The following is a 13,415-nucleotide window of genomic DNA, read 5'->3' as shown; positions in this document are numbered from 1 at the left end:
GGCCTAGTGTTTACAAATCCCAACGCGACCCTCGCGTTACTTCTTAAGAACGCGATCTTCAAGAGGTCCGTCAGGTTCAGAAAAGTCAGCGTGGCTTTAAAATTCACGTTCGACAAGAACCAATCTCACCTACCCAAGGGCAGGGGGTTCCAACTCCACCTCCAAGTCCGGGGAAAGTTTCCTCCCAAGTTCCTGATCTGCGGGAACTGTTGTCGAGAGGAAAATCAGCAGCACAAACAGCTCACCCATGTCAATGTGAGAGGCTTATCTCGGCAGTCTTGTCAGAATGCCCTTGTTGTGCAACAACACCTCGGCAGTCTGTATTCGACAGGTTGACGAATGTCGTTAGACCTGCCAAACGACAACGCCGCAACAGAAAGAAGACAGTTGAAGCGGAATACCCTCAGGTCACTATCAACATGATCGGCCGAGGGAAGGCCTCGCATACTGATTCTGACGAGTCACAAGAGAGTCATCCGCCAACTGTCCGAGAAATTTGTGACCAGTTCGAAGGAGTATATCAGAATACTCGGACTCGGACAGGAGCTATTCGCCCGGTTGACTATCAAAAGTTAGCCAAAGGCATTACAACAAGCGAAGAACATTCAGCAATAGCTGAATCTCAATCGTCAAGCTCTGTTGGAGCACGCGAGGTCTCCGCTTACATGTCAGGGAATCACGAAGACATCGCCAAAAGAGTGGACGAACATCATGTCATGCTCCAGGCGCAACAGGAGACACTTCTCCAATTGAAGGATATGTTGGCTCAGCTTCTTGCTGAAAAAGGCCACAAACCTGAGTCTTCCCGGAGAACAACTTCAAAGGGAAAACAAAAACTGCATGAATATTCAGATCGTGAGACTCACAATCTGGGATCCTCTTCCGAGGGTGAGAGGGAGATCGAGAAAGAACTGCACCCTCAATCTACTAAGGTGGATGAGCTGGAGGCTCGCCTTAACGCAATCGCCAACCGAAGCGAGCTCCGCGAAGAAGGGGTAGTGCGGCCTTACCCTGCTGAGTGGGATACAGCTCCCTACCCACCGAAGTTTAAGGCTCCTACCTTGCAACCGTTCGATGGTACAGGATCGCCGAATCAGTACATTTACTACTTCAAGTCCCAAACTGGGGATGTGGTAGCAAACGACGCCATCCTGACCATGCTATTCATCGGTACCCTTAAAGGTGTCGCTTTCGAATGGTTCATGAAATTGCCTGCCGGATCTATCCAGAAATGGGTAGACCTGGAAAGGCTATTCTTGGCCAGGTTCTTTGAGGACGATACAGAGGTCTCAGTCCCAACTCTTCTTGCCACTAAGCAAAGGAAAGGAGAGTCCATCAAAACCTATGTGGAGAGATTCCGCAGCATGGCATTGCGATGCCCCTCAGGTATGACCCAATCAACTCTGGTTGAAACTTGCAGGCACAACCTGCAGACCCAGCTCCTTGCTCAAATGGGGGTGGCAGAATGTCGCTCCTGGAGACAACTAGTCTCACAAGGAGAACAAGCTGAAGAAATAGTGGCGCGGGTCAAAGCCGAAGAAGTGCCACAACCCAAGCCGCAGCAGCAAAATCAGCAACGCAACCAGAACAACGCCCAACGGTCTAAGGGGAAGGAGACCTTGGCGGCCGACTACACGCGAGTTCCACCGCCGAACAAGCAGGGCAAAGCGCCAAATCAACAAAGAGCGCCCAAACAGTATTCGTTCAAAGAGGAGCATGTGGATACCTTATTCCAATTGCTTCGAAAGAACAATAAGCTGCAATTGCCTGAGATTAGGAAGTCGGATGAAGCAGGGAAAGTGGATGACCCCAACTATTGTCGTTATCACAGATTCCTTGGACATCCTACCAAAAAGTGCTATGTCTTCAAAGACATCTTGCAGAATTTGGTAAATGCTAATGTGCTCACCTTGAAGCCGGAGCAGAAGACCGTATCCACCAATATGATAGCGGTCCAATTCGATGACTTCCCCCCGGTGGTAACTGCGAACGGCGTCGTCCCTATTCGCAAGGGAGAAATGCACCTGAAAAATGTTGACGTGCATAGTCAGAAGGACAGGGGATTGGTGCCCCTCACTACCCCAAAAAGGGAAATCATGTGGGTCCACCCTGATCTGCTAGGAGATCAACAATGGACGAACACCTCGTCCAAAAAGAAGGGAGGCAAGGCTAAGTCTTCCAATACGATTAGCCCCTCCATTACTAAAAATGATGACCACCTTAAACCTCTTACTGATTCAGAAGAAGAGAGGATTGTTCTAGCAGCATACCCAGAAGGCAATCCTGGCACTCGGTCAGGGAAAGCTTACCTGAGGGATTATGGCCAGAACGCTCCAGAGGTCGAGGAACAGCCCCAAGACGTTGGGGGTTCTGTGCCGAAAAAGCCAGTGGACAAAGGAAAACAGAAGGAGCTCCGATTCCACAGGAATCTCCACCAGGAAACCGGAGAATCAAGTGCTCCTTTCCAGTTCAACGTTATGGCACAGTTGGCCAACATACCGGCCAGGATTACCTTGTATGAGCTCCTGAAGTTATCCAAAACTACCAAGGAAGCTCTGATCGAAGCTTTAAAGAATACAGAGAGCTTCATCACCCAAGTCACTCCAGTTCCTGAAGCTCCTGATGATCAAACTTGTCTGCAATGCCTACATGCGGCGAGAAGTCTACCCTGCATATCGTTCACGCAAGAAGACATGCAGGTCAAACATGAACATGACCGACCACTGTACTACACAGGGTATATCGGATCCTCCGAAATCAGTCGTGTTCAAGTTGACCCGGGCTCAGCGCTTAGCATCATGCCTTACAGGGTCATGCAGGTCTTAGGGATTCCTATGCATCGGCTGCACACCACCCAGACTACTATCTTCGGGTTCAATGCAAACAGTACCCAACCCCTGGGAAAGATCAAACTCTGGTGCCAAATCGAAGATCTTAAGTCTGAAGTAGCATGCTACATCATAGATGCGGACACATCCTACAACCTTTTGCTAGGACGACCATGGATACATGCAAACCGCATTGTCCCATCTACTCTGCACCAGGTGGATACATGCAAACCGCATTGTCCCATCTACTCTGCACCAGGTCATGAAGTACGCCAATGACGAGGGCAAAGTTCGAACCCTACTCTGCACCAGGTCATGAAGTACGCCAATGACGAGGGCAAAGTTCGAACCCTAATCGCAGAAAAATACCCTTCCGAGGGGTAGAAAACTTCCATACCGACTCCGTCTTCTATTTGGAATCCCAAGAGAAAGAAGATGCGGACAGCGGTAACGAAGCTGACATCGAACCAGATCCCGATGAAGATTGTCCTTGGGAGTTAAACTCTGATGTAATGGGTCAGGGTGAGGGTAATAATGATGTACCGAGCGAGGGCAAGTGGTTCATTAATGAAGATTCCATTTTAGCGTACTTGTCTGATGTCTCTCTTAAAAATAAACAAATAGAGAATGATTCTAGTGTAGGTACCAACCCATGGCACGTATTGTGCACAGAGGCGTCGCTCACCTTGCCAATCCACACAGAAGGCTTTCTTCAAAGTCCCATCCAAAAGGAAAGGGCAGAAGCCGATCTGTTTTGGTAAAGTCAAACCCGAACAACTCAAACGAGCAAGTTCGGAGGAAGACGACGGAGTTCCCCAATTCCATTACCATGAACCCAATTCTAAATACTTAATGAAACGAATGGGGTATAATTTTAATGAGAAACATGGTCTGAACTTCGGGAAGGGAAGACGAACACCGATCCAGATGTCTCTCACTCCTGAAGGAAAACCTCCGGATTATTATCAAAAAACCGGGAGGGGCGTGGGTTACGTCACACCTTCCCCCGTCTCGGAAAGCGAAATCAGTAATTACTTACGTCATGACCAGTCATCCGGAATATCGTCATACGAGTCCGACGTCAGCGTTGGGCCCTTCTTTAAAAACTTGACTGTGAACATGGTTTCAACTAGTCATCCAGAGGAAGACGCAGGGGGTGACGAGGAATTATTGGAATCGACCGATGATCCTTGGATCAAGCGTCTCAATATCCTGTGGGATATACGTTTCGAACAACGCGAACCGCCCACTGAAGATAAAGTAATCCAGGTCAACAGGGTGACGAAGAGTTAATTGAGTCGACTAACGATCCTTGGATCAAACGTCTTAACATCCTGTGGGATATGCGTTTCGAACAACGCGAACCACCCACTGAAGATAAGGTGATCCAGGTCAACATGGGAAATGAGTCTGACCCCAAGCCTATCTTTATAGCTGAAGACCTATCATCATCCGAGAAGGAAGACCTTATATCTCTCATCCGAGAATATATAGATGTCTTCGCTTGGAATTATGAAGATATGCCTGGTCTTGACCCGAAGGTGGCCATGCACCGTCTCAACATCGATCCGGATGTAAAACCCGTTAAACAACAACAACGCAGGTTTCGTCCAGAGATCATGGAATCAATTGAGTCAGAAGTTAAAAAGCTTATAGACTCAGGTTTTGTTAGGGAAGAACAACACCCTGACTGGGTGGCCAACATCGTCCCAGTTCCTAAGAAGAACGGTAAAGTCCGGATATGTATCGATTTCCGCGATCTCAATGCCGCCTGTCCGAAAGATGAATTCCCACTCCCCATCACGGATGTTATGATTGACAACACCTGCGGATATGAAAGGATGTCTTTCATGGACGGATTCTCTGGGTACAATCAGATAAAGATGCACCCGGACGATGAAAAACATACTGCTTTTAGAACACCACTGGGGGTGTATTGCTACACAGTGATGCCCTTCGGCCTGAAAAATGCAGGTGCAACTTATCAACGTGCAATGAACACAATCTTTCACGAACACCTACGAAAGAAGATCGAGTGCTACGTTGATGACATAGCAGTAAAGAGCCAATGTAAAGACGATCATCTTGCAGATCTGAAGACAATGTTCGAAATCATGCGAGCACATCAGCTGAAGATGAACCCGACAAAATCGTTCCTCGGAGTTTCAAGTGGAAAATTCCTGGGATTTATCGTTACTTCCAAGGGAATCTCTCTTGACCCAGAAAAAGTGCGTGCCATCCAAGACATGCCACCTCCGAAGAATCTCAAAGAGCTCAGAGGTTTGCAAGGTAGACTGGCCTACATTCGAAGATTCATATCAAATCTTTCAGGGCGCTGCCAACCTTTCTCTAAACTCATGAAGAAAGGAATATCCTTTGTTTGGGATGCAGAGTGTCAAAGAGCATTCGAGGAGATTAAGAGATATCTAACTCAACCGCCAGTTCTCGTGGCCCCGATATCAGGAAAACCATTCCTGTTATATGTGAGGGCCATGGATCATTCTCTTGGTGCTTTGTTAGCTCAGAACAATGATCAAGGTCAAGAGCAAGCCATCTATTACCTGAGCAGGACTATGATGGGAGCTGAACACCGGTACAATCCGGTCGAAAAAGAATGTCTCGCCTTGGTATTCGCAATCCAAAAGATGCGACATTACCTAGTTGGACAGACAATTCACGTCATCTCCAAAGTGAATCCTTTGAGAGTGCTGATGACGAAACCATCATCTCTGAATTGCCGGCTTGCAAAATGGGCCATTCTCTTATCACAGTACGACATGCAGTTCATGCCTCAAAAGGCGGTCAAGGGCCAAGCACTGGCAGACTTCTTAGTCGATCATCCAGTATCGGGAACGTCTAAATTGTATGAGGAATTACCTGACGAGGTTGCTGAAGCTTGCGCTACCCGAGAAGCTACGCAAGTGTGGAAGTTATTCTTCGACGGTGCATCCAGAGCAAATCCTCATGGAGCAATCACCGCAGGAGTAGGAGTAGTATTAATCTCTCCGAACGGCCACGTAATCCCAAGGGGATTCTCGTTAATCGAACCTTGCACCAACAACGTAGCCGAGTATAATGCTCTGCTATTAGGAATGCAATGTGCTGAAGAACTTAATATTCAGCACCTCGAGGCTTACGGTGACTCTCAGCTCATCGTTAATCAAGTCCGAGGAGAATATGAAGTACGTCATGAGGATTTGATCCCGTATTACTTCGCAGTGCTAGAGCAGGCTCAAAAGTTCGAAGGCTTCTTTATCGAATACGTGCCAAGAGCTCAGAATGCATATGCCGATGCTTTAGCCTCGTTGGCAACTTCCCTAGCCTTGCCACCAGAGGTCGAAACAACGATTCCGGTCATGGGACGTAAGCTATACTTTTCCAAGATTCCTACAGAGAAAAACTCAGACGAGACGATGTCAGGAGAAGTCTGTACGACATTTGTGGAGTTCGAATCTAGGGATTGGCGATTCCCGTACATCGACTATGCTCTATATGGAATTCTGCCTGATGATCCTAAGGAAGCGGCTGCAATTAAACGAAAAGCCCTCCGATTCTATTACGATGCGGTTTCTCAAGTCTTGTATCGTAAATCACATGATGGAGTCTTACTTAGATGTCTTTCCCAAAAGGAAGCGAAAGAGGCTCTCAAGGAAGCTCACGGTGGAATGTGCGGAGCTCATCAGCCCGGAGCTAAATTAGGAGATCGCCTCCGACGCATCGGCTATTATTGGCCGAAGATGTTTTCAGACGCGGTTGACTATGCTAAACGTTGTCACGCGTGCCAAATTCATGGGGATTTCATCCACCAAGCACCAGGAAACTTACACCCCACATCGGCGATTTGGCCATTCGAAATGTGGGGTATGGATATCGTCGGACCGATTTCCGCTCCGACATCCAAGGGACACCGGTTCATTCTAGCCGTAACCGACTATTTCTCCAAATGGGCGGAGGCAATCCCGTTGAAAGAAGTCAAGACTTCAAATGTAATCAAGTTCATCAAGCATCACGTTGTCTACCGTTTTGGAGTCCCGAGGCGAATAGTTCACAACAATGGGACACAATTCGTCAGCCTTGGGTTTCAGAGATTCTGTGACAAATTTAGAATCCAAAGTGTTGCATCCAATTTCATCCACCAGGCGCCAGGAAATTTACACCCCACATCAGCGACTTGGCCATTCGAAATGTGGGGTATGGATATCGTCGGACCGATTTCCCCTCCGACATCCAAGGGACACCGGTTCATTCTAGCCGTGACCGATTATTTCTCCAAATGGGCGGAAGCAATCCCGTTGAAAGAAGTCAAGACTTCAAACGTGATCAAGTTTATCAAACATCACGTCGTCTACCGTTTTGGAGTCCCGAGGCGAATAGTTCACGACAACGGGACACAATTCGTCAGTTTTGGGTTTCAGAGATTTTGTGATAAATTCAGAATCCAAAGTGTTGCATCTACGGCTTATTATCCGCCAGCAAATGGTCTTGCAGAAGCCTTCAATAAAACCATAGTGAAGCTTCTCAAAAAGTTTGTTTCTAAAAGCCGGCGCGATTGGGATGAAAGACTGGGTGAATGTCTTTGGGCTTACCGTACTACAGTAAGGACCTCCACAAGAGCTACGCCATTCTCTTTGGTATATGGCTGCGAGGCGGTACTACCATTGGAAATTCAGATTCCTTCTCTGAGAGTCGCTATCACAACTGGACTAACAGAAGAAGAAAAGCATCAACGACGTCTGCAAGAACTTGAAGCCTTAGACGACAAGCGACTTCAAGCTCAACAACAAATAGAGTTGTATCAAGCCCGTATTTCCAAAGCCTACAACAAAAAGGTTAAGGAACGGATCTTCAAGAAAGGCGATCTAGTGTTGGCCAACAGACGACCCATGGTGATGACACACAAAACCAAAGGGAAGTTCAATCCTAAATGGGAAGGGCCCTTCGTAATAGAATCAGTCTATTCGAACGGAGCATACCGCCTCATCAATCAAGAAGGAGACAGGCTCATGATGCCAATTAATGGGAAGTTTCTCAAGAGATACTTCCCGTAAATCATGTAGCCCCCTAAACCCCAACCAAATCAGGCTGGGGGTTGCCTATTCATAGTGTAATTCTATCTTGTATTTCGTCATGTTAACACTACACCTCTGACGATTGTAATTTGATGGAATTATTCTAAATAAATAATAAAGGGAATTTCGATAGCATTTGCATTATTTTCTATTGTCTTGAGCCAGATTGCAGCAAAAAAAAAAAAGACGATAAAGAGCAAAAGTGATATCGTTTTCATTCAATGTTGTTAATCTAAACACAAAATGAAAAAGATACAAAATTCCTTAGCCAAGAACAAGTCAAGAGCTAAACACCAGGCTTCATTAACTTGAGGGTTTTTAGCCTAGACTTGAAGGCAGAGAGTTTCTCCCGGTTAGCCGCTCGGACTTGTTCCTCGATCTCCTTTCTGAGTTCTGCTTCAATAGGAAGGGTAGCGACAATGTCCTTACGAGTCTGCTCAGCTGCGTGGAGTGTACGGCAAAATTTCGTATAAATTTGGCCACTTTTATGCTCAAGCTCTTTTCTGACATACTCATAGTGGACCAATTGGGCTTTCTTCTGGTCCAACTCGGCTTCTAATCGAGCGATAGTCTCTTCAATACCGCGGATATCAGAAGCAACACGTTTGATTTTAGCATATGCTTTAGAGTGTCGCTTCCTTAAAGCTGATATGCGGGCCTTTTTATCAGACAGGTCCTTGCGAAGAGCCCCTGGGTGATGCGCCCTCGAGATTATCGCCAAGGAAAGAGCCGGCTCCACTTCAGAATCTAAATTGGTGCGCTGTAGCTCCCTGAAAGCTGCTAATTCTATCATCAAAAGAGTGATTCCCCCTTGGCAGTGTTCAGTCCAGGATGCATCCCCTTTAGCTTTGATGTCGTCCAAACATTGGCTCAAGATGGATTTACAGTCTTCAAGAGAAGCCCCCTCAACACTGACCATATTAATAATTGTTTGCATCCAACGTTCCAGTTCATCAATTGATTTCTTCAGAGCTCCTGAGCGTGGAGGAGGAAGAGTTGGATAGATTGGATCCGTATGATCATCCTGAACAGGTGTTGGAGCAACTTCAGAAGAAGGGCCCTCTCCAGCCCTATCGTCCTCAGGAACCGAGGGGATCGATTGGGGCATTTCGTCCTCTCCGTCAGTAAAACGCTCAACGAGCGCAGACTTCATCGCATCCCCCATTAATTTGGCCCTCTTGGAATTCTTGGCCATGACAGGTATCCGCTTACGGATTCTCCTGTCATACTCACCTTGCTCAGCAGCAGAAAGAGCTTCCTTACCCGATCTTAAAGAACGAGGTTTAGGAGCAGGCTCTTCTGCAGGAATCTCCTCAGTTGTCTTTTCTTCAGGAGAATCATCAATTGGCTTTAGAACAGCCGGGTGGTGAGTTGGGTAAAGTGAATTGCGCATGGGTTCCCCCGGCGGAGAAGAAGTACCATGCGTGAGCTCCTTCGTGCAAATTCCTAATCTGAGCTAACACCGGCATGTAAGGCATGTAAGGCTCGATTACGCACTTCTCCCGCGAGCGATAGACCAGGTAGCCCAACCTGATCATAAGAAGCCAGCTGAATGTACCCTCTTCCAAAGAAGATGAGCCTTCAAAAAGCAAGTCCATGAAACGGGCATCCTCCACATCAGCTCCGTCAAAGTTAGGAGCACAGCAGAAAACCCGGTAATTATCTTCCCGGGATAGAAGCTGTCGAGCCCTGACTATATAAGAACTAGCCCACGAGGCCGACTCCAATCTTTGTACGAAGGGAGTATAAGCATCATCCCCTTCATACACTCCCGTCATCAAGGGAGGGCAATGCAACACGAACCAGGCCACTAAATATGTATATAGCATTGGTACACGTGGTTGAGGAGCCTTCCCAGCTTTCTTCTTAGTAGCTTTGACTCCCGAAGCACTGAGAAGTTCTGAAGTCAATCCCCTCAGGCCGTTCTGGATACAGCCAACCATAGCAGTAAGGAGACTTACAGGTCTCCCATGCGCTAGCAAAACAGCTGGGTACACAACCTCAGCTAATATTGATTCTATTGGTCTTGACGGTACCACACACCGCTTCAACCAAATCATGAAGAAGCCTGCAAGTAGAGCTGTGTTAGAAATAGGAACTGTGGCTTGGTAGTGGAAACTTTCAAATTCGACGCCAGCTTTAAAATCATCCTCGGCATGCTCTGTCTTATAAGTAGCACCAGGAGCCTTAATCCGAACCTGGGCGTCCTTAAGTGAGACAACTGCGACACGGGATACGGCTACATCTTTCCGATTCAAGTTTTGAAAGAGGTAGTCTGCCCATGTGGTATGCATAATGCCCCCTCCACGCATCCCAAAGACTTGGGCACACATGTGGAAGTGGCACATCAATTCCCAGAAAGTAGCATAAATTGCCGGGTGTGCCACCTTCAGTAAGGAAAGCTCATCAGTGGTGGGAATAAACTCCTCGTAGGGCGTTTTTCCAAGCGGCAGCCCCGACACTGCCTGCATCTCATGGAGAGCAAAACCTAACTCTCCAGCAGGCGTGAAGAATGTGCAGCTGTCAGGGTTATATTTCTCCAACATAGGGAAGAAATTGTGAAGACTCTGCATGACTCCCCGTCGTGTACGACTCCCCGTCGCGTAGCTAACACAGGAACTGTGAGACCCGATTGAGCGAGCGAGTCCTTAAGCTCTTCAAGAACAAAGTCAACCATACGGGTCCACCAACCTCCTTCTCCGGAACAGATCCATCCAGGAGATCTGAACGTTTGGGTAGAGAATTCACCCTGAGTTGCAAGGAATTGGCGGATAAAAATGTTCGCTGGACGTGGCACCTCCGGAACCAGCTCTTTCTTCTCAAACAAACCAGGTTTTAACCCCTTGAGTTGTTCCCCGATTTGTGTACGAGCCCGTCGACCAAATCCAAGCGACACGTTCTCCTTCTCCTTTACTATGTCGAAGGTCAAACCCCGACGACAGCTCACATTCAAAAAGTAGGAGAGAGGGTACATCCTCTTCATGTTTGGGAGGAATAAGAAGCGATTATCAGCTCTCCACAGCAGCTTCGAATCTTCCACATATGTGAGATGGTCGTCGACTGGTATGCGATCTCCAAATATGAATGCTGGTTTGGGAAACTGGTCATGACCCACAGGGGTCTCTAAGTCCAAGTCAGTTATCAAAATCCTGAGAGTAGAGCATTGAGGGAATTTAATCATTTCCGCTCTTTCCGAATCAGGAAAAGTACACAATGGAATCCTGTTCTGAAGACTGAATAATTCATTCGGGTCAGGTCCACCAATATATCCGAAATAGTGCTCTTGTGAAAGCGGCACGTTTGGGAGAAGCACTGCACAATCAAAAGCAGAAGTTAGTAGCTAGAAGCGAGCTATCGACATGAAGACATACTCAGAAATACAAAGGCTCATGTCGCGAAGGTCGAGCCTCGCGTCAGAAATATCCAACGCGAAGGTCGAACCTCGCGTCAGAAGTTTCAAAACGCGAGAGTCAACCTCGTGTTGAAAAATTTGAACGCGAGGGTCGAGACCCACATGGGATCCCAACCCAGCGTTTTCATTGAGTTAAAACGAGTCATCTTATAACAGCCGCCAAGCTGTTAAGATGGCACAGGATTCTAGGAATGAATCCCAACCATCTTTCAAAACGCGAAGCTCACATCCGCGTTCAAATTTCCCAAATGCAAAGCCCAAGCCAACGTCACAAGGCCTGAGCCTCGCGTTTCAAATATTAAACGCGAGGGTCACCTCAGCGTTGCAATTCTTTTAAATGAAGAATATGCACTGGTAAGCCTACTTAACAGAGTGGTAATCAAAACCTCTGTATCTCTTCAGCAGAATTCAAATTCTCATTGGGTTAATACTGCACCCCAAAATCCACTTATCAATTCTCAAGAATAGAATGATAAGTCTCCAAATCATTGCCAATTTATTAGCTCTCCTTAGCAGAGCAATAAATAACTTGTTTTCAGTGGGGTAATAAACTCCCCCAAAATCTTGATCAAATCACAAGTCTTATAACTCATCACTCCGATGATAAAACATATAGCAGTTCTCCCCTGTGAGACGCTATAATATTCTTTCCCCACAAATGTCACGTTAAAATCACACCTCTGACAAAATCAACTTATCGATTCTCGTCAATAGAACGATAAGTCCTCAAAATTGCCCTGATCGCAATATTTCTTCTGTCACGTTAAAATCACACCTCTGACAAAATCAACTTATCGATTCTCATCAATAGAACGATAAGTCTTCAAAATTGCCCTGATCGCAATATTTCTTCTGTCACGTTAAAATCACACCTCTGACAAAAATCAACTTATCGCTTCTCGTCAATAGAACGATAAGTCCTCAAAATTGCCCCGATCGCAATATCTCTCTTGCTAAGTTAAAACTACACCTCTAGCATTTATAGACTTCTTTTAGTGTTTAAAGCAAAACATAACACAGGAAGAATTCTACCATCCAATCCCCAAAGGCAGAAATTATCTCTGTGTTTGGACCGGTATGTTAACAACTTCTTGACTACCAAGGCTACGACACGGCCCCTGATAACTAACAGAAGAGCTAACAGCAATCATCAAGGCGAATAAAGCCGGGAAGAAACAAACGACTCCATTGGGGAGTCTATTGGAGGAGTACAGATAGATCACAATCAACAACGGCGAAATCATCTGGCCCGATCAAACGGAGTGAGCAATCAATCCACCAAATTTTGGGATCCAAAGTATTCCGAAAATTCGTCCCAGCCAACCGCGAACTTTCGAAAACTTTGGAGGGGGTTCTGTAGGCTGTCTAAAAATCACAATAGATAGCTTATTCAAACAAGCTCCGACAACGGAGGTCACAATCAGACGACTTCCCAATCACTGCATCCGTAACTCCACAATCGCCACAAACACGACCTCACTTCTGAGATGATTGATCTTGATGGCTGCGACAACAGCACTAATATTATATTAACAACTATTAGAGATGCTGATGAGTAGTGGGATGATTTCAGAAATAAAAAGCTGGACTTAGTTGGTGAGTTGCTTGGTAGAGAGCTGTGGGCAAATATTCATCTTTGAGACACTATGGATGTTGATTCCCGTCTAGCTCCTATAACGAAAGCTACAATCAAATAGGTTTCGCGCCGATAATCAAAACATACAATCAGATAGTTGTTTGGTAGAGAGCTGTGGGCAAATATTCATCTTCAAAACACTATGGATGTTGATTCCCGTCTAGCTCCTACAACGAAAGCTACCATCAAATAGCTTTCGGGTCGGTGAACGAAAGTTGCGAATGGAGGGCTTTTCACATAGATCGAGAGGAGTTACAATTCAACGACACTTCCGACAACGGATGAAAACTCTATTCAGCAGTCTTCACAATCTACAGTGAAAGTTACAATCTGACGACTTTCACACTCCACAACAGCTAAAGCCAGGATTACTGAACAACGGTCCTTGCAATGCAACACAGAAGAAGCTACAAGTCAAATAGCTCATTCTGAGACGCGGATGTCATCCCCGCGTCACCACTTTGGAAATG

The sequence above is a fragment of the Asparagus officinalis genome, chromosome 1 (genome assembly GCF_001876935.1).
Source record: "Asparagus officinalis chromosome 1, Aspof.V1, whole genome shotgun sequence".
NCBI lineage: Eukaryota > Viridiplantae > Streptophyta > Magnoliopsida > Asparagales > Asparagaceae > Asparagus > Asparagus officinalis.
The sequence above is the reverse complement of the archived record's forward strand: the minus strand, read 5'-3'. Positions refer to the sequence as shown.